The following is a 21,709-nucleotide window of genomic DNA, read 5'->3' on the forward strand; positions in this document are numbered from 1 at the left end:
AGCTGCGTAGGCAGGAATCACTGGAAACAACCCGCAGCTGCACAGGAGAGGCAGATCCTGAGCACGCCCCTGATCCACTCCAGACACACCCACATAAAGGGGACAAACACACATACAGATACAACAGACACAGAGGGGACAAAACAAGGAGGAAGGGAAACAGAAAAGGGAGAGACAAGCTGCCCACATAACAGTACCCCCCCTCAATGGTCGCCACCTGGCGACCCACCAGGCCTGTCAGGGTTGTCGTGATGGAAGTCCGTGATCAACTGAGGATCCAACACAAAACGCTTAGGGACCCAAGACCTCTCCTCTGGTCCATAACCTTCCCAATCGACTAGGTATTGGAGACCCCTACCCCGCCTCCGAGAGTCCAGTAGCCTACTGACGGTGTAGGCCGGATGGTCGTCAATGAGACGAACAGGTGGAGGTGGAACAGCCGGCGGACACAAAAGGCTGGAGGACACAGGTTTCAGTTGGGAGACGTGGAAAGTAGGGTGTATCTTCATGGCTGAAGGCAACTTCAAACGAACCGCAGCGGGGTTAATGATGGACTCCACCACAAACGGACCCAGGTACCGAGGAGACAGCTTGCGTGATTTGGTACGAAGAGGTACGTTCTTAGACGACAGCCAAACCTCTTGACCAGGATGAAACACAGGTGCGGGAGTCCTGCTCCTATCCGCTGTCATCTTGTTCCTGTCGGTGGTCCGAAGCAACGCTTCCCGAGCGTCGCGCCACACTCTCTGGCAGCGGCGGAGGTTCTCCTGAACCGAAGGAACAGCCAATTCCTTCTCCTGAGCAGGAAACAGAGGGGGTTGATAACCCATGGTAACCTCGAAGGGTGAAAGACCAGTGGCAGAGGTGGTGAGGGAGTTGTGGGCGTACTCTATCCAAGGCAGATGTTTGGCCCAGGATGATGGATGTTGAGCAGCCACACAACGAAGGGTTGCTTCGAGGTCTTGATTGGCTCTTTCTGTTTGACCGTTGGTCTGGGGATGAAACCCTGAGGACAGACTAACGGAAGCACCCAAAGCAGAACAGAAAACCTTCCAAACACGGGAAGTAAACTGTGGGCCTCTATCAGATACGATGTCCACAGGTATTCCATGGGGACGGAATACATGTTGGACTAGGAGGTCCGCTGTCTCACTGGCAGACGGTAATTTTGGTAATGCTATATAGTGAACAGATTTAGAGAATCTGTCCACAATGGTAAGTATAGTATCATTACCTTCAGACTTGGGTAGGCCGGTGACAAAATCCATGGCTATGTGGGACCAGGGACGGCTGGGAACTGGGAGGGGTAGCAGCAGCCCCGAAGGGGACTGATGGGAGGCTTTGCCCCGAGCACAGGTTGAACAGGCTGCCACAAAAGCCCGAACGTCAGTTTCCATTGAAGGCCACCAAAAATGTCTCCTAAGTAGCGTCAACGTGCGTCTCATCCCAGGGTGACCAGCAAAACGGGAGGTGTGAATCCACTGCAACACCTGAGACCGGACCGTCTCGGGAACAAAGAGTAGGTTGGGAGGTCCATCACCCGGTCCCGGGTCCGTGGCAAGTGCAGTCTTCACAAGAGACTCGATCTCCCACTGAACAGCCGCCACGACGCATGAGGAAGGCAGGACTGCCTCAGGCTCGCTGGTCTCCGAAGGGTCAGCAAACTGGCGGGACAAAGCATCTGGTTTAACATTTCTTGACCCCGGTCTGTATGTAAGAATAAAGTTAAACCTACTAAAAAACAGGGCCCATCTGGCTTGGCGTGAGTTGAGTCTCTTAGTGGCTTGGATGTAAGCCAAGTTCTTGTGGTCTGTCCAGACCACAAACGGCAGTTCAGCTCCATCCAGCCAGTGCCGCCATTCTTCCAGTGCTAGCTTGACCGCCAGCAGTTCTCGGTTTCCAACGTCGTAATTCCGTTCTGTGGGTGACAATTTTTTGGAGAAAAAAGCACAGGGGTGAAGCTTTTGGTCAGTGGGGGAGCGCTGGGAGAGGACGGCTCCCACACCTGAGTCCGACGCGTCCACCTCCACAACAAACTGCAGAGAGGTATTGGGGTGTATCAACACAGGGGAGGTGGAAAACAGTTCCTTCAAAACCCCTACCGCCTGCTCCGCCTCAGGGGACCACAGAAAAGGGACTTTTGGGGATGTGAGTCTAGTAAGGGGTGCCACCACTTTACTAAAACCCTTAATGAACCTACGGTAGAAGTTAGCAAAGCCCAAAAATCGTTGAAGTTGCTTACGGGTGGTGGGTATGGGCCATTCCGTCACTGCCCGGATCTTCTCGGGGTCCGCCTTCACCTGCCCGCTCTCAATGATGAAACCAAGGAACGATGTAGACTGTTTGTGGAACTCACACTTCTCTGCTTTGACATACAGCTTGTTTTCCAAGAGCCGTTGAAGGACTTGACGGACGTGTGACTCATGCTCCTCGGGTGACTTGGAAAAAACAAGAATATCATCCAGGTATACAAAGACAAAACGGTTCAAAAAATCCCTAAGAACATCGTTCACCATGGCTTGGAAAACAGCAGGGGCGTTTGAGAGCCCAAAGGGCATGACCAAATACTCAAAATGTCCCAGTGGAGTGTTGAAAGCGGTTTTCCACTCATCTCCCTTACGGATCCGGACAAGGTGATAAGCGTTCCTGAGGTCGAGCTTGGAGAAAACTGTGGCGCCATGCAGAGGTTCAAAAGCAGAGTTGATGAGTGGAAGGGGATACTTGTTTTTAACAGTTATGTTGTTTAAACCCCTGAAATCGATACAGGGGCGTAACGACTTGTCCTTCTTTTCCACGAAAAAGAAACCTGCACCCAAAGGAGACGACGAGGGACGGATTATGCCCGAGACCAGAGAATCACCAATGTACTGCTCCATTGCCTCTCTTTCCGGTCGGGACAGATTGTATAAGCGACTAGAGGGCAAGGGAGCACCAGGAAGCAGTTCAATAGGGCAATCATAAGGCCTATGTGGTGGTAGAGACAGAGCCTTGTCCTTACTGAAAACCTCCGCTAAGTCATGGTATTCTTTGGGGACAGATGACAGATCAAGAGGAGCTGAGGGATGAGTTGGGTTACACTTAGTGGGGGAACCGCTGACCTAAGGCACTCTGAATGGCAGTTAGTGCTCCAACTGAGAATGGTGTGACGTGTCCAATCAATTTGTGGGTTGTGAAGAGCCAACCAGGGGAAGCCAAGGATTAGGGAGGTAGCTGAGCCAGACATAACTCTTAGCTGAATGCTTTCACAATGATTGCCAGAAATCACTAGGGAAACGGGGGTGGTTTGATGAGTTATCTCCGCGAGGAGGCGCCCATCAAGGGCTGTGACCCGAATGGGGGTAGGTAGTGGCTCCATGGGGATACGAGCTTGTGTAACGAACTGGTGGCTAATAAAGTTGTCTTCTGCACCTGAGTCTATGAGAGCTGAGAGTGGCAGGGAATGACTCTGGAAACGTAAGGTTACAGGTACTTGTAATCGGGGAATGATGGGTTCAGGATCTAACTCTGGGCTCGCAAGTAGACCCACCGTTACGAGCGAGCCTTGTCTTTTGGCCGCTTAGGGCATGTAGCCAGAATGTGTGTGGCGTCTCCACAGTACAGGCACTCACCCGCCTGGAGGCGCCGTTGCCGTTCTGCTGGAGGTAGTCGAGCTCGACCCACTTGCATAGGTTCCTCCTCTGTGCTCGGGATGGAATCAGGAATAAGAAGCGGCCGGCTCCGGGGAGGCGAGACTCGAGTGGTTGAAGGCTGGGGAACTCGTCCTCCTAGATGCGGCCGACCGCCTCTCTCCCGACGCCTCTCCCGCAACCGGTTGTCTAGCTTAATGGACAGGGAAACGAGAGAATGTAAATCATGTGGCTCGTCACGAGCAGCCAGTTCATCCTTAATGGCTTCATTCAAACCGTTTAGAAATGCTCCTTGAAGTGCCACATTGTTCCACTTGGAGTCCGCTGCCAAAGTCCAGAACTCAATAGAGTACTCAGCCACACTGTTAGAACCCTGCCTCAAATTAAAAAGTATCTTGGAGGAATTACCCACATGGTCAGGATGATCAAAAACAGTCTTCAATTTAGCAGAAAAATCAGCGAAAGTCAATCCAGTCAAAGTTTGATTTGAGCACACAGCCTCAGCCCAAACCAGAGCTCTCCCTCTTAACAGCCCCAGAACATAATGTACCTTAGAGGAATCAGTAGAAAATGACAGTGGTCTCTGCCGAAAAATCAAGTCACACTGAAGCAAAAATCCCCGGCACTTGTCCAATTCTCCATTGAACGGTTCAGGCGACGTGACAGGGGGTTCCCGATGGAACGAAGCCTGCATCATGTCCGAGGAACCAACTTGGGGTGCATCAAACTGGGGGGTCAGAGAGAGATGGAGAACTGATAACAGACAATTTAGAGACTTGTGTAGTTAACTGAGTCACCTGGTTCAGCAGTTGATGATTATTTTCCAAAAGAGTCCGAATCAGTTGGTCATGCTGTCCTAGCAACGTTTCTTGAGCCTGGATAGCTTGTTGGAAGCTGTCTTCGTTTGCCCCGTGCTGTCTCTCTGTTGGGTCCATGGCCAGATCGTTCTGTTAGGCTATGGTTCAACCCAGCACTCAGAGAAACAAACACGACAAAGGGAGTGGAAGAAACAAAAATATTTAATAAAAGTTAAAATTGTCTTAGTCCAAAAACAACTGAAGTGACGGAACAGAGTGGGCTAGTCGGCTCCGGAGGAAGGAGAGGCTGAGGCAGGCAGGCAGGCAGGCAGGCAGGCAGGCAGGCAGGCCGACAGGCAGGAAGGCAGGCAGGTTGGGAGGTATGTCCGAAACGCTCTGGTAAGAACAACGATCTGGCGCCGGTGGAGAGCCATGCCCCGGAATTAGTAGTGCAGGTTGATTAGAGAATAGGATGCAGCTGCGTAGGCAGGAATCACTGGAAACAACCCGCAGCTGCACAGGAGAGGCAGATCCTGAGCACGCCCCCTGATCCACTCCAGACACACCCACATAAAGGGGACAAACACACATACAGATACAACAGACACAGAGGGGACAAAACAAGGAGGAAGGGAAACAGAAAAGGGAGAGACAAGCTGCCCACATAACACTATGTTTATCTAGAAAGCTAGTATCCATGTGCTCTTTCAAAAATGTCACCTCGGATAATCAAAACTATTTGTCCATGTGTTTGTACTGTTTGTCCATTTGAGAGCGGTCTCAGATACCAAAAACAACCTTGATTCTCTCCTTAACTTTTTTCTCAGTCATCTGGTGTGAACGGTGCGTTCGCTGAAGTGAACAGCAATATTTACAGCTAAAAATAAACAGCCCATGCACAAAGCCAATTTTCACCATGGCAACAGAACACTTTGTTGTCAAAAATGTGGAGAAAGTATGAGAATTATTGGCACTGTCTCTAAGTGAAATCAACTCTGCAGCTCGAGGCGCTGTGTGCAGTACCGTCCATAATGGGATTATTGAACCGAGCCCATTGAGAGTTTGAGGTTCATTTCAGTGTTATTGATTGGTTTGAAATGTAATAGAATGAAATGCATTTCTAAAATCAATTGCATATCTGAAACAGTAGAAGGAGAAGAAAGATGAGCTCTTTGGCAGGACTCTGATCTCAGATGTGAGGAGAGAGAGGTGAGCTGAGAGAGAGAGGGAGGTGAACACCCCCGAGTACAAGCGCTCCAGGTCTACCTAAAACTCTGAGTTAATGAAATCAGCTGCAGAAGGGGGAGGAATTGGTGTGTGTGTGTAATGGGGGAGGGGTTGTGGCAGGTAGATAGATAGGAAAGAGGGGGGCTTGTATATAGAATATCTGCTAGTGTGTGTGTATGTGTGTGTGTATGTGTGTGTGTGTGTGTGTGTGTGTGTGTGTGTGTGTGTGTGTGTGTGTGTGTGTGTGTGTGTGTGTGTGTGTGTGTGCGTGCATGTGTATACAAACCACCATGTGTGTGATGTGTGTGCTGCCAACGTACAGAGAGACAGTGGCTGAGGGATGAAGCAGAAACTGTCGCTGCTATTTTTATCTGTCTCCATCGCCACGGGGGAACAGCCACTATCTGCGGAGGAGTGGGCCATGGAGTTGAGTGAAAGGGGGATAGGAGTGAGCCAGGACACACACTGTTGTGTCAATTCCTGACTACAAGCTACAAGCCTAAATCCACCCAGGGTGCTCAAAGCACTCCCAACCTGCAGGGGGCAACCATGCAACCGGAGCTGTTGAAACCAACCACCAGGAAGTGCTCTGGGGACCATATTAACGTGCGCACCCACAAGCAGTGCATGTGCATGGCATCGAAATGTTTGGTAAAAGCTTACTTGGCTCTCACTCATTCCTGAGAAGAGATACCAATGACCACAGCTCCTGATCATCCAGAGACGCAACTGGTAGGACAGAATGTGTTGAAATGTGTTGAATTCATGCTTCTATATGCCCTTTTTGTTTGGTTGTAACATACAATACAATTATTAATTAAATTAAATAGTAAGACTTCATTATGTGAACGTAGAACTTGACAGTAACGTTACTATAATCATGTGTATTGTTAAATGTTTAATTAGGATATTGATATTTAATTATTAACTTGCAATGATCCTAGGTTAATCTAAATGATGAAATGATTGTTTGGTTAGGTTGAGGATTCAGTAACATTAGTTTATGCTTATTTTTGAGAAAGTGGAATTGAGAGTTATTTGTAACTAATCCATGGGTTTTGTTTGTGTGTTTTGAAGGTTATCAACCTATTCTGTTCCATCTTTATGACAATAAAAAATCATAAAGTGAACAGTTTTGAGTTGTCCTTTGCGTTCATCAAGGATAAAGCCGTTTTCAAGTTTGGGCAGAGCTGTGGTCAGCCAGAAATCACGCACAACTTGACACACACACTCAATGGACAAGAGGTCTATTATTCCAGTTTAAAGCTTTTCTCTGAGCCAGTGCTGTAGTTATGTTAGTTGCAGCAATGAAGGTCTTATCCAGGCTGGTATCCAATCTGTGTGTAGGGCAAGTGAAAAGGGACTGAGATTTGGGTCCAATGCACTCACAGATACGCAGACACACATACATACACACACATACACAGCAGTTTTTTATTCCCCCTAACCATAGAGCCTGAACGAAATACAGCCAACAAACATAATTATTCTCCTTCTCCTTCATTCTCCATCACTACCCCATGAAATCAATACATTCTGTACCCTCTGTCTATTCTGAACCATCCTTACTCCCATCCAGTCATCCTCATCCACTGCCTTTGGGTCCCTTTACCTTTACGCATAGGCTATTTATATCCTTCTGCCGCTATAAATAGCTCCATCATCCGGTGTATGGCTGGCACCCCACATCTCCTCTGCAGCACAGAGCTGCAGTGCGTCAGGCTGGCAGTGCTGCACGGGTACATCACAGCAGAAACAGGATGAATGGCGATGCAGTGTGTGTGCTCAAAGCAGGGGGTTGCAGTGCCTCTAACTAGAGCAGAGAGATGAGGGGAGAAAGAGAGGGAGAGAGGGGGGGGCAGCAAGGCTGCTGTTTTATTCCAAACAGCAGGAGTATGACAAGTGAGAGCAGAGATTTAGAAAACAGAAAACCCTTTGTGATAGTATTTGTAGGGACTTGGTTATCACTGAGGATTGCCATCCAACCATCTTACCCAAACATGAAGATAATCAAAAGCACACAGTGCCCACACTCCATCTCTACCCCAAGACACACAAACAGACAGGAAGAATGAACCCAAATCTTTCCTGTGTGTGTGTGTGTCTCTCTCTCTCTTTGAGCCAGCGATATGAGGTTTCCTTACCTTGGGTATTTCACTCTCTAAAGTGTGCTCTGGATTGTTCCATTAGAACTTAAACCCAAAGTGAACATAGTATCAGCAAACACAGTATCAGTATAAGTGACCAGACACACTGGTCATTTACTCAGTCCACAGATGGACTCAGTCCACAGATGGATGGAAATGTCACCACGTGGCAATTTTATGACTATAACAGACGACAAATGGAATGAAGAGCAGAGAACACATCAATACGTTGGTATTAATATTTTACTATGTGCAGTGTTATTGTAGCTGTGATCAAAACCGTATTTTTTGCTAGTTCTGCAACCTAGTGGTGCTAGGACACGTCCATACCACACAGAAAAACAATGCTACCAATAGATGGGTTAGCTGACATCACGAAAACGATGTGCACGCTTCCATGGGGCTGAAGTCAGTCTGTTGTTGTGATTCTGGATGGCCAGACTGCTAGCAAGAATGACAAGAAACTGCCATGTGGGGAATCGTAAGTGGATCATTTCAGCTCATTTAATCTTGTTATTGATAACATTTCTTGTTTTGAAGTGTTTTGATTGATTTCATGTCAATGCTAATATGGCTAAAATTTGCTTTAAAAAAAATATTATTTTCTACATTGTAGAATAATAGTGAAGACATCAAAACTAAGAAATAACACATATGGAATCATGTAGTAACCCACAAAGTGTTAAACAAATCAAGAGATTCTTCAAATAGCCACCCTTTGCCTTGGTGACAGCTTTGCACACTCTTTGCATTCTCTCATCCAGCTTCACCTGGAATGATTTTCCAACAGTCTTGAAGGAGTTCCCACATATGTTGAGCACTTGTTGGCTGCTTTTCCTTCACTCTGCCATCCGACTCATCCCAAACCATCTCAATTGGATTGAGGTCGGGTGATTGTGGAGGCCAGGTCGTCTGATGCAGCACTCCATCACTCTCATTCTTGGTCAAATAGTCATTACACAGCCTGGAGGTGTGTTGGGTCATTGTCCTGTTGAAAAACAAATGATAGTCCCACTAAGCCCAAACCAGATGGGATGGTGTATCGCTGCAGAATGCTGTGGTAGCCATGCTGGTTAAGTGTGCCTTGAATTCTAAATAAATCACTGACAGTGTCATCAGCAAAGCACCCCCACACCATCACACCTCCTCCTCCATGCTTCACGGTGGGAACCACACATGCAGAGATCATCTGTTCACCTACTCTGCGTCTCACAAAGACACGGCGGTTGGAACCAAAAATCTCAAATTTGGACTCATCAGACCAAAGGACAGATTTCCACCGGTCTAATGTCCAGTGCTCGTGTTTCTTGGCCTCTTCTTGGTCTGGTCTCTTCTTCTTATTGGTGTCCTTTAGTAGTGGTTTCTTTGCAGCAATTCGACAATGAAGGCCTGATTCACGCAGTCTCCTATGAACAGTTGATGTTGAGATGTGTCTGTTACTTGAACTCCGTGAAGCATTTATTTGGGCTGCAATCTGTGGTGCAGTTAACTCTAATGAATTTATCCTGCAACAACTTGTGTCAATTATTTGTCCTTTTATAGAATACGCTTTTTTACTAATGACTCAACATTGGCTGCATATCCATTGTCCTTCTGCCAAAGTGTGGACTTGCACATTTCTTCTCATCTCAGGGATTTAACAATGGTGTAGCTCAAGCCAATGCTTACACCTATCCAATGCTTGGATATCGATGAGGAGAGGGATGGACAATTGGTATGCAGCCATTGATTTCAGGTGGCTTCATCAACAAATGGAATGTGACCCAAATGGCACCCTATTCCCTATACATAGTGCACAAATTTTGAGCAAGGCCCATAGGGTTCCGTTCAAAAGTAGTGCATTATATAGGAAAAGGTTATAGGGAATAGGGTGCCCTTTGGAATGCATTCCGCCTGCTCTATTGAACAAGGACAACAATATCTACTTGCGTGAACATGCAATCGGCGAATCACAAAAGCCACAAAAATTGCTACAAAACATGACTCCATTTATTTTTTGATCAGACAGCAGGCTCAAACAATCAATGACGTCATTGGTTGAACTCTCCCAGCGCAAAAATTCAAAAATACAGCTACAGTGCATTCGAAAAGTATTCCCTTTTCCACATTTTGTTACGTTACAGCGTTATTCTAAAATGAATTCAATATCTTTTTTTTTCATCAATCTAAACTAAATACCCCATAATGGCAAAGCGAAACAGGTTTTTTGAATTTCTTGCACATGTATAAAAAAACAAAAACAGAAATACCTTATTTACATAAGTATTCTGACCCGTTGCTATGAGACTCGAAATTGAGCTCAGGTGCATCCTGTTTCCATTGATCATCCTTGAGATGTTTCTACAACTTGATTGGAGTCCACCTGTGGTAAATTCAATTGATTGGACATTATTTGGAAAGGAACACACCTGTCTATATAAGGTCAAACAGTTGACAGTGCATGTCAGAGCAAAAAGCAAGCCATGAGTTTGAAGGAATTGTCCATAGAGCTCCGAGACAGGATTGTGTCGAGGCACAGATCTGGGGAAGGGTACCAAAACATTTCGGCAGCTTTGAAGGTCCCCAAGAACACAGTGGCCTCCATCATTCTTAAATGGAAGAAGTTTGGAACCAGCAAGACTCTTCCTAGGGCTGGCCGCCCGGCCAAACTGAGCAATTGGGGGAGAAGGGCCTTTTGGTCACTCTGACAGAGACCCAGAGTTCCTCTGTGGAGATGGGAGAAACTTCCAGAAGGACAACCATCTCTTCAGCGCTCCACCAATAAGGCCTTTATTGTAGAGTGGCCAGACAGAAGCCACTTCTCAGTAAAAGGCACATGACAGCCCGCTTGGAGTTTGCCAAAAGGCACCTAAAGACTCTCAGACAATGAGAAACAAGATTCTCTGGTCAGATGAAACCAAGATTGAACTCTTTGTTCTGAATGCCAAGCATCATGTCTGGAGGAAACCTGGCACCATCCCTACGGTGAAGCATTGTGGTGGCAGCATCATGATGTGGGGATGTTTTTCAGCTGCAGGGACTGGGAGACTAGTCAGGATCGAGCGAAAGATGAACGGAGCAAAGTACAGAGAGATCTTTCATGAAAACCTGCTCCAGATCGCTCAGGACCTCAGACTGGGGCGAAGGCTCACCTTCCAACAGGACAATGACATTAGGAACACAGCCAAGAATGAGAGGATCTGCAGAGAAGAATGGGAGAAACTCCCCAAATACAGGTGTGCCAAGCTTGTAGCGTCATACCCAAGAAGACTCGAGGCTGTAATCGCTGCCAAAGGTGCTTCAACAAAGTACTGAGTAAAGGGTCTGAATACTTATGTAAATGTCATATTTCAGTATTTTATTTTTTATAAATTTGCAAACATTTCTAAAAACCAGTTTTTGCTTTGTCATTATGGGATATTGTGTGTAGATTGGTGAGGGGAAAACACAATTCAATCAATTTTAGAATAAGGCTGTAACGTAACAGAATGTGGAAAAGTCAAGGGGTCTGAATACTTTCCGAATATATATAATTATGTCTGAAACAACCTCACTCATAATTATGTAGGGAGACTGGAAAAACACCATAAATAGTGTGTAGCGGTGAAGTTTCCCTTTAAAGGGGGGCTGAACTTCCTTACTGGCCTTGTTTTGAAGCTTTCTCATTAATTAAGAAATGTTAGTGGCCGTGACTGAATCCAAATGAGAGTCGTCTTGGGGGTGTTGATTTGTGTGTGTCTTCAATCACAACAAACAAGGGCAGTAGTGAGTACAGCAAGGTAAACTAAGATAGCTTTGCTATGGAGAGAACAACATTTTAAAGTTGAAGACTTCTCCTGACTGACTTGCCATCTTAAGATAGTCAGCTAATTCAGTTTTATGTGTAGGCTAAAGCCTGCGTGACCTTGTGGTTAGACAAGCTGGGGATAGCGGCAGCTGGCTAGCGCTAACAGATTTTTCTGTTAAATCAGCAATGCCAAGATAGCAAGAGCCAGTGTATGGAATGTGTTTCATAAGACACTTGTTCTACAACACCTTGCTACGAAAGTAGCTTGCAACTTAGTTTAAAAGTTTCATCACATCATGTAAAGACATGTTACAGTGGAAATAGTATCAACTGCTGTCTTGAGTCAGTTCAGCTGTCCTACAACACAGTATTCTATAAGTGGCTAGTTTTGTCTCGGCTCCTCTCTCCTTATGTCCGCTGTTAGATCTTTCCAGAGGGACAAATCCCAGAACCACTAATACTCCTACAGGAGTAGGTTACATGTGGACATTGCACAAACATTGGCCATCTAGAGTGTGGATACATTATCAACAAAAAATGTATGGGTGTGCACAACATTTTCTGCTGTATATATCATATTGATGTGCTTATAAAGATAGTATTTCCACACTTAACTTATACCTAGCAAATACAAATAAGTTGTGTGTAGAGTACAACTTCAGCTGTCTAACTAGAACTAAAATGGCATTATATTTGTCTATTTGGATTTGGCTGTCTAACCACACACTGACATGCACAGCTCTCTGGTTGAGGTTCTGTCTTCAAGTCTCCAGTGGGTGATGAAGTCCCTTCAATCTACAGTGTCATAACCGCTACACAAAGCCTACATAGTTGTCCCCATATTAGCTAAAGTAACGTCCTAGTCAACAAAGCTAATAGAACTAATGCATTAGTAAACCCGCTTCAATAATGATATGCCATTTAGCAGACGCTTTTATCCAAAGCGACTTACAGTCATGCGTGCATACATTTTTTTTGTGTATGGGTGGTCCCGGGGATCGAACCCACTACCTTGGCATTACAAGCGCCGTGCTCTACCAGCTGAGCTACAGAGAACCACAGTCATGCAGTAACGTTACAGTGTATAGTCAGTAAGCAGTTAGACCGGCAGGCCCCGGTGGCAATAAATTAATAAAACCAAAAGCTTACATTGACTTGGAAGAGTTCCAGCGTTTTGTTGGATAGTCTAGCTAGCTAACATAGCATCCCTCTGTTTGAGCCGGCTGTTTGAGTAACTAAACTAGCCAGCTGCATTTGCCAACTAAGTGAAACTGAAAGTGAAAAAAATATGAAGAACTCTCTCGCTCTCTCTCTCTCTCTTGCTTCTCCTACATTTTGGAAGAAATTAATTAATTTAAAACTCTTCAACTATTGTCTTTAGCTCTCTTTGAGTCAACTACTCCCCACATTTTATGCACTGCAGTGCTAGCTAGCTGTAGCTTATGCTTTAAGTAGTAGAGTCATTCTCTGATCCTTTGATTGGGTGGACAACATGTTACTTCATGCTGCAAGAGCTCTGATAAGTTGGAGGACGTCCTCCGGAAGTTGTCATAATTACTGTGTAAGTCTATGGAAGGGGGTGAGAACCAAGAGCCTCCTAGGTTTTGTATTGAAGTCAATGTACCAAGAGGAGGACGGAAGCTAGCTGTCCTCCGGCTACACCATTGTGCTACCCTACAGAGTGCTGTTGAGGCTATTGTAGACCTTCATTGCAAAACAGTGTGTTTTAATCAATTATTTGGTGATGTGAATATATTTAGTATAGTTTTATCTAAAAAGGATAACTTTTTCAATGTTTTACCATTTTCATTTTTATGAAATTCACTGAGGAGGATGGTCCTCCCCTTCCTCCTCTAAGGAGCATCCACTGGCACACACACACATCAGAACCATGGACAGCCACATCATACATTATATATACAAAAGTATGCCTTCAAATTAGTAGGATTCGGCTATTTCAGCCACACCCGTTGTTGACAGGTGTATAAATCGAGCACATAGCCATGCAATCTCCATAGACAAACATTGGCAGTAGAATGGCCTTACAGAAGAGCTCAGTCACTTTCAAGGTGGCACCGTCATAGGATGCCACCTTTCCAACAAGTCAGTTCGTCAAATTTCTGCCCTGCTAGAGCTGCCCAGGTCAACTGTAGGTGCTGTTATTGTGAAGTGGAAATGTCTAGGAGCGACAACGGCTCAGCCGAGAAGTGGTAGGCCACACAAGCTTACAGAACGGGACCCCCGATTGCTGAAGCGCGTAGCGCATGAACATCGTCTGTCCTCGGTTGCAACAATCACTACCGAGTTCCAAACTGCCTCTGGAAGCAATGTGTCAGCAAAATATTTGTTCTTCGGGAGCTTCATGAAATGGGTTTCCATGGCAGAGCAACCGCACACAAGCCTAAGATCACCATGCGCAATGCCAACCGTCGGCTGGAGTGATGTAAATGTTATGCCCCTGAAAGGGGGAAATATATAAATAAATCACACGGAGATGTAGCTTCGGCTTCAAGTCATTTGTAATGAGTGTTTGTCCTGTAAAATCATCAACCATTTACATAGGTACAAAATAGAATGTTTCACAAATGCAAAAAAGATCTTCTCTCAAATGTCATAGCTGTTACAATTGTTCAATTAACCAGTATTGTCTCATTTACACATTACAATTGATCCTTTTTTATTATCCTTCTTTTTAAATTGACATGAAATGCAATGACAAACCTTTTAACCTTTTTAAGTGCATCACGTATTTATTATCTCCTTGTATATACTGTTCCTATATTTATTACATATGTATTAATTCCTATCAGTATGCAAACTCATCCTAATAACAAAGAAAACATGTATAACCTTGTATTCATTTGTATTTAGTGCTTTAGGTTACAACAACATTCACATTTCCCAAAAGCTTTCCATTGCTCCCATTCACCCACACACAAAGGAGCTGTGCACGCGGTCTCTCTCTGATCACTAAGTCACCTCGTGCAGGTGGGCAACCTTCTAGCAAGCTAGCTAGCAAAATGGCTAATGGCTAATTTCCAAGAGGTCTAAGCACACAAATAACACATTTACATTGTTTTAAACATGTTTGCTACTGACCAAATAACATACAGTAACATCTGTAACATTCTGACATGAACAAATATATTAGAAATTGCATTTATAACTGAAAGGTGGAAATATATAAATAAATCCCACGGAGATGTAGCTTCGTCTTCAAGTCACTTGTAATGAGTGCGCTGGGATGCCCTGTGCGCCCACATAGGAATTCCTAGGTATAACCAATTGAACGCAGATCAGATCAATAGAGCACACAGATCGTATTATAAACATTCAGATAAATGAATAGCATATTACTTACTGGTACACATTATGATTCTGTATTTTTATTTCGTTATTATTAAGGCACTTTTAATTCTATCACATAAAGCTCACTACCATTGGACTCTGGAGCAGTGGAAGCACGTTTTCTGGAGTGATGAATCACGCTCTACCATCTGGCAGTCTGACGGACAAATCTGGGTTTGGCGGATGCCAGGAGAATGATATCTTCCCAAATGCATAGTGCCAACTGTAAAGTTTGGTGGAGGAGGAATAATGGTCTGGGGCTGTTTTTCATGGTTTGGGCTAGGCCCCTTACTTCCAGTGAAGGGAAATATTATCGCTACAGCATACAATGACATTCTAGACAATTATGTACTTCCAACTTTGTGGCAACAGTTTGGGGAAGGCCCTTTCCTGTTTCAGCATGACAATGCCCCCGTGCACAAAGCGAGGTCCATACAGAAATGATTTGTCGAGATCAGTGTAGAAGAACTTGGCTGGCCTGTACAGAGCCCTGACCTCAACCCCATCGAACACTTTTGGGATGAATTGGAACGCCGACTGCGAGCCAGGCCTAATCGCCCAACATCAGTGCCCGACCTCGCTAATGCTCTTGTGGCTGAATGGAAGCAAGTCCCCGCAGCAATGTTCCAACATCTAGTGGAAAGCCTTCCCAGAAGAGTGGAGGCTGTTATAGCAGCAAAGGGGGGATGAACTCCATATTAATGCCCATGATTTTGGAATGAGATGTTCAACGAGCAGGTTTCCACATACTTTTGGTAATGTAGTGTATTTAGCTTACGACTTGCGGTAACTCTCCATGGTTCTAAATCAACAGTTGTTTAGTATTCCAAGATTAACTTGCTTGACCATGCTGTAGGTCATGTAACTGTTTGTTACATGCAATATGCTTTGTGGACTTCACCGGACAGAGGCTGCTCTCCGGTTTTGTGATGAAACAAAGGTGTGGTTGAATTTATTCTGCCACTGTGTCTTCCTATTGTCTCGGCGTTAGGCCTATATATCACGGTTGCAAGGCATATGAACTAACAGGTTATAGTGCAAATAATGTAATTATCACAACACAAATATGTAATATGGCTTTCTTTTCTGGCCCAGTGATTTTACCCATGTACCGCTACTGTTTGCAATAGAACTTACCAGAGGGGGGCATCGTTTACTACCTAAATTATTTGGATCCTCTGGTTACTGTGTAGCTCAGTTGGTAGAGCATGGCGCTTGCAGTGCCAGGATTGTGGATTCGATTCCCATGGGGGACCAGTATGAAAAAAGTATTAAAATGTATGCACTCACTACTGTAAGTTGCTCTGGATAAGAGTGTCTGCTAAATGACTAAAATGTTACCACCAGTGTTTTGAATACATTGAACTAATTGACAAAACAGACCATGGGATGCCTTTTCACGCTGAGATTTATTTGTCAAGGGAAGGGGAGGGTGAGGGTTGAGGAGGAGGGGTGACACTTGACTACTGCAGGGCTAAAACTTGACTAGGTAAGGTCTGAGGAGGATGAATGATGAAGTTCCCAATATGTATTCCGTACATTAGTGTTGATTTCACTTTGCACAAAGGCCAATACCTCATACAAGTCTATGTGGTTCCTCCTTCTGAAAAGACCCAACCTCTTCAAGGTCATAAAACGTATAATCAGTGTTTGACTTGGGCAGGAGCTCACCGGAGCTGAGTACCAGCACTTCACATTTTCTACTGTTCCTGTTCCTCTTATAAAATATTAGCTCAAAAGTATTGTGGAGCTCCTGCACCTACAGTTGAACTCGGAAGTTTACATACACTTAGGTTGGAGTCATTAAAACTCGTTTTTCAACCACTCCACAAATATCTTGTTAACAAACTATAGTTTTTGGCAAGTTGGTTAGGACATCTACTTTGTGCATGACACAAGTAATTTTTACAACAATTGTTTACAGACAGATTATTTCACTTATAATTCACTGTATCACAATTCCAGTGGGTCAGAAGTTTACATACACTAAGTTGACTGTGCTAATAAAACAGCTTGGAAAATTCCAGAAAATGATGTAATGGCTTTAGAAGCTTCTGATAGGCTAATTGACATCATTTCAGTCAATTGGAGGTGTACCTGTGGATGTATTTCAAGGCCTACCTTCAAACTTAGTGCCTCTTTGCTTGACATCATGGGAAAATCAAAAGAAATCAACCAAGACCTCAGAAAGAAAATGGTAGTCCTCCACAAGTCTGGTTCATCCTTGGGAGCAATTTCCAAATGCCTGAAGCTACCACGTTCATCTGTACAAACAATAGTACGCAAGTATAAACACCATGGGACCAAGCAGCCGTCATACCGCTCAGGAAGGAGACGCGTTCTGTCTCCTAGAGATGAACTTACTTTGGAGCAAAAAGTGCAAATCAATCCCAGAACAACAGCAAAGGACCTTGTGAAGATGCTAGAGGAAACAGGTACAAAAGTAGCTATATCCATAGTAAAACAAGTCCTATATCGACATAACCTGAAAGGCCGCTGAGCAAGGAAGAAGCCACTGCTCCAAAACCGACAAAAAAAGACAGACTACGGTTTGCAACTGCACATGGAGACAAAGATCGTACTTTTTGGAGAAATGTCCTCTGGTCTGATGAAACAAAAATAGAACTGTTTGGCCATAATGACCATCGTTATGTTTGGAGGAAAAAGGGGGTACTTGCAAGCCGAAGAAAACCATCCCAACCGTGAAGCACGGGGGTGGCAGCATCATGCTGTGTGGGTGCTTTGCTGCAGGAGGGACTGGTGCACTTCACAAAATAGATGGCATCATGAGGAAGGAAAATTATGTGGATATATTGAAGCAACATCTCAAGACATCAGTCAGGAAGTTAAAGCTTGGTCGCAAATGGGTCTTCCAAATGAACAATGACCCCAAGCATACTTCCAAAGTTGTGGCAAAATGGCTTAAGGACAACAAAGTCAAGGTATTGGGGTGGCCATCACAAAGCCCTGACCTCAATCCTATAGAAAATTAGTGGTCAGAACTGAAAAAGCATGTGCGAGCAAGGAGGCCTGCAAACCTGACTCCGTTACACCAGCTTTGTCAGGAGGAATGGGCCAAAATTCACCCAACTTATTGTGGGAAGCTATTGTAGAATACTACTCGAAATGTTTGACCCAAGTTAAAGAATTTAAAGGCAATGCTACCAAATACTAATTGAGTGTATGTAAACTTCTGACCCACTGGGAATGTGATGAAAGAAATAAAGATGAAAGAAATAATTCTCTCTACTATTATTCTGACATTTCACATTGTTAAAATAAAGTGGTGATGCTAACTGACCAAGACAGGGAACTTTTACTAGGATTAAATGTCAGGAATTGTGAAAAACTGATTTTAAATGTATTTGGCATGTAAACTTCAGACTTCAACTGTAAATATAAACAGTACCAGCACCCAAAATGAGTACCGGCACCTATTTCAGTCCAAGTCAAGCACTGCTTATAATAATATGGTTATTTTGTGTTAAAAGAGGAAATATTTCCTTGTTTCTAAAGCCAATTCTAAAGTATAGCTTCACCAGGTCATCTAAAGCAGACATTTTAACAGTGACACACAGCAACAGGGAGCCAGGGAGGCATCCCACTGGGCAAAAACTTGTTTAATCAATGTTGTTTCCACATCATTTCAGCCCAAAAATGTAATGTGATGACATTGAATCAATGAAGAAAACTGATAGGATTTGCAAAAAGTCAACAACGTAAGGGAATGTCTTCTTTTTTTCAACTAACTTTTAACCTAAATCCAATGAGAGGGTTAAAACATTTTTTATTTTATGTTCAATTTACGTTAATTGACAACTCAACCAAATGTCAATCAAAACTAGACGTTGAACTGATGTCTGTTCCCAACTGGATGCAATGAACCAAATCCCCTACTTTAATCTTTAAGTATAAATGTGACTTTATTCGTACAATTTCGACTTTATTCTCAAAATATTTGGAGTTTATTCTCTAAGTTTAATTTGGACTTTATTCCCAAAATAATAATAATAAAAAATGAGATTTTGAAGTACTATCCATGCCAAATAAAACAAATTCATCATCATTTATTTTTATTTTATTTTTGCTTGGCCGTAATACTCTTTCGGTACAAATGTGTAGCCTGCAGTTCAGGAATATTATTTTTTCCCTCTTTATAAGAAATTACCATGTTTTATTAGGACAAGTAAAATTATTAATGGTTACATAAATTGGAAACGATAAATTGATCCTACACCATGATTTCTTCCATTCATAAAATGTGTATGGTATGGCTCATTGCCATTGTAGATTTGCCATGGTAAACAAGGAAATGAAATACTTTATTTTAGTTGTACGGAATGATTGTCAAATATATAAATCGCCCTTAGTCTGCTCAAGAAGCGAGATGAAAATGTTCTGATGATAATACCCACCAGAGGGCGAAATCGTCTTGAAAAATGCTGGTTGCAATCAGACTAAAAGATAACCCGACATCTGCGTTATGAGTGGTAAATCAGTGCGGAAGATGGTTGCAATTAAGATCAACTTTGCTGGTGATTTTAGAGCATGGTTTAATGAGAGATCAGCTGGCGATAATCTATCAATCAATCAAATCAAATGTATTTATAAAGCCCTTTTTACATCAGAATCAGCAGATGTCATAAAGTGCTATACAGAAACACAGCCTAAAACCCCAAACAGCAAGTAATGCAGATGTAGAAGCATCTAGTGGCCATTAGTGGTTGCAGTTGGCCTCTTGAAATTGCAACCTGTCAAAATTGAAAATGATATATGAATTAGAATTATGACTAGTCATCCTGAGGGATTTAATGTTTAGGTTTTAAACCGTTTACCATAGCGTCTTTTCTGACACTCAAAATATGTATTATATGTGTATTGTCTCTAAACTGTTTCATTATCAACTTTTCCAAAAGATGGCGATATACTATCACCAGTGACATCTTGTTTTGTGGTATCTATATTTTCACAGCTACTCTCATGTGCAGGATAAAGAACGGTATAAAATTGTGTATCAATAGCACTTTTTAGTTAATATTTTTTCAGAGCCACAGTTAATTTTAAAGGAGCAATCTAGGATTGATACTGTAGTGTATTAAGATTATGTCTTTGTTAAATGTTTTTATGAAGAAATGGAATGTTGTTTATGTTAGTATCTAGAGGGAATGTTTTTAGTGGTACGCCGCATACAACAGACAGGAAGTGTGTTGTGGACAGGAGAGACTGGTGATTGGCCAGAAGAGGGAGCATCATTGTTTATAAATAGGGGGGAAAACGAAGGAGAGGGCAGAACGAGCAGCCATTCTGAGGCGTCACTCTCCGGGTGTCATGTCACCTGTCACTCATGCTGAAGCTTGTGATCTGAATAAACCTTATGATCAACGTTCAGTATGAGCAGACTCCTTTTGTTCATCAGCAATAATTGCCACCACTCACTCGATACGACAATACTTTCACTTTGGACTTTTAATTAACGGTATATAGCCATTGATTCTTTAAGAATATAACTTACAAATGCCTCATGAGCTTAGTTCAACTGTCTTACTTCATCACAACCATAAATATAAGCTTGTTTTACTCCATTGTTTGTAAACAATCCAACTGTAAACAAACACTGTATAACTTCAAAACATGGTTAAAACTGTCATTTTGATCTCTTGGATGGTCAGTCCTTGTATCCATAGGTCTTTCTATGAATTTGAGAGTGGTTACATTTATCGAGCCCCATCCCTCAGCTGTTCACCAAAATATTGGCGGGGTGCCGCTTTGTTGTCGTTTGAATCCCAGAATGCCCCCTTTTAACATACTTCTCATAATATTCTGGTGTATTGTAGTTTGAGAATATGTCTTCTCTAGGCCTCAACCTCCAGGTTATCTTATGATCATGGTAAATTAATCAATAAACTCAAATTAATGTATTTATAAACTAATGTCACAATAGTCAGTTCTACCCAGTCTCACAAAATAACATCCAGATAGCCTTGTTGCCACATTTGAACTTCCTCTTTCAGAATCATGTACTGTAGCATTTCAGTTTTACATTTACTATGACTGTGATATGTGGTTGTCTTACCTAGCTACCTTAAGCTACACTAACTGGACTCTGGATAAGAGAATCTGCTTTGACAGAGGTTGTGTCATATTCAGCTTCTCTTGTTATGATGGTAAGTATTGGGCAATTCCACGTAAACAAAATTATGCTGAGACTCACTTTTTCACTTAAAAATGTATGCCAAACAAGTTAAACAAACCATACAACTCTATGCACAAGGACTACTTTTAACAATTTCCACTGAAAATTTGACAAAAACACATTTACTTGATGATACAAAGTTTGGTAACAGAATGACGGTAAAATCTCTCACAGTTTTTCTAACTTAAATATCTACTCTGAACAACACAGTACAGCTTGCTTAAACATAGTGCATTACAGGTCTTGCATTACATTGCATTGCATCCTCTAGCTATGTAAACGAACATACCTTTCAGTTGTTTTATAGCTCACTCAAAGAGGAAGGTCATAATTCTACATCCCAATTACACACATCCATGAGATGGTTCATACCAAAGATGATCAATTGACAATTAAATTATACACTGTGTGTACAACATATTGAGAACACCTTCCTAATATTGAGTCGCAGTGGATTTAACAAGTGACATCAGTAAGGGATTATAGCTTTCACCTGGATTCACCTAGTCAGTCTATGGAAAGAGCAGGTGTTCTTAATAGTGTTTTGTACACTCAGTGTACTGTTTTTGCCTCTTCCTCTCTGTTCATACTATTTCGCTACATAG

The sequence above is a fragment of the Coregonus clupeaformis genome, chromosome 23 (assembly GCF_020615455.1).
Source record: "Coregonus clupeaformis isolate EN_2021a chromosome 23, ASM2061545v1, whole genome shotgun sequence".
Taxonomy (NCBI): Eukaryota; Metazoa; Chordata; class Actinopteri; order Salmoniformes; family Salmonidae; genus Coregonus; species Coregonus clupeaformis.